The 775-nt window shown below is 40.8% G+C and overlaps 1 non-coding gene across 1 annotated transcript; it reads right to left on the bottom strand.

Moving 5' to 3' along the window:
- Positions 1-296: 296 nt before the first annotated feature.
- Positions 297-421, bottom strand: LOC121824536 (small nucleolar RNA SNORA28). The gene has a single exon (XR_006066476.1). It is a non-coding gene; the product is annotated as a small nucleolar RNA SNORA28 (small nucleolar RNA).
- Between the last annotated feature and the right edge of the window lie 354 nt (positions 422-775).

Genomic DNA, 775 nt, shown 5'->3' with positions numbered 1-775 from the left:
TATTAAAAAAAACAAAAAACAAAAAGGCTCAATTTTAACTAGGTGGCACCTAGCCTCAACTGGACTACTGGACCTGTCCTCAGATCAAATACAGGTAAGTCCAGAATGGGAGCAGGAAACCTGCCACCAGGGGCAAAAGCACAGCAAAGGTCCAGAGAAAACCTTCCCATGAAACATGACCATCTTCCACATTGTACAACTAACTCCATTCATGACTTGCCTAAAATCAAGTTTGGTTTCTTCTCCACACACCACCATTGGCTGTTGCCACCATTACACAATTGTAATTCTTAAAAACTGTTTGAGCCTATATAACGGCTTGTCTCATGAGGAAGAGAACACCGGAATAGGTTAGACTTTCTTGCTATAGCAAGCTCAAATTGTGTCAGATAGTTTGTTCATCTGCCACAGAGTGTTGCTTGCAATTTTTAACACACTCAATAACCAACTTCTTTGGCACTTGTCTCCACACCTAACAGGAGTCCACTCGGCTAGAATTCCCTGCAATCCCTCATATTAAAGCAACCCCACTGAAATCTTCATTTTCATTAGAAAAGAACCCCTTAGAATGCCAACTTTCACCATCCCTGATGTAGCAGCACAATGGCACTTCATCACGGCTCCTCCAGACACACACCCGAGTAAGGTTTCCTATCACCTAGCTTTAAACTGTCACTTTAAACCATCCTTGCAGACATGACTAGACAAAAGTATGTATAAATTAAAAGCCAAATTATCTTATATCATATTAACACTACCTATAAAGCCCTAGAAA

The sequence above is a fragment of the Peromyscus maniculatus genome, chromosome 20 (genome assembly GCF_049852395.1).
Source record: "Peromyscus maniculatus bairdii isolate BWxNUB_F1_BW_parent chromosome 20, HU_Pman_BW_mat_3.1, whole genome shotgun sequence".
Taxonomy (NCBI): Eukaryota; Metazoa; Chordata; class Mammalia; order Rodentia; family Cricetidae; genus Peromyscus; species Peromyscus maniculatus.
Note: the sequence above shows the minus strand (reverse complement) of the source record. Positions and strands in the feature narration are given on the sequence as shown.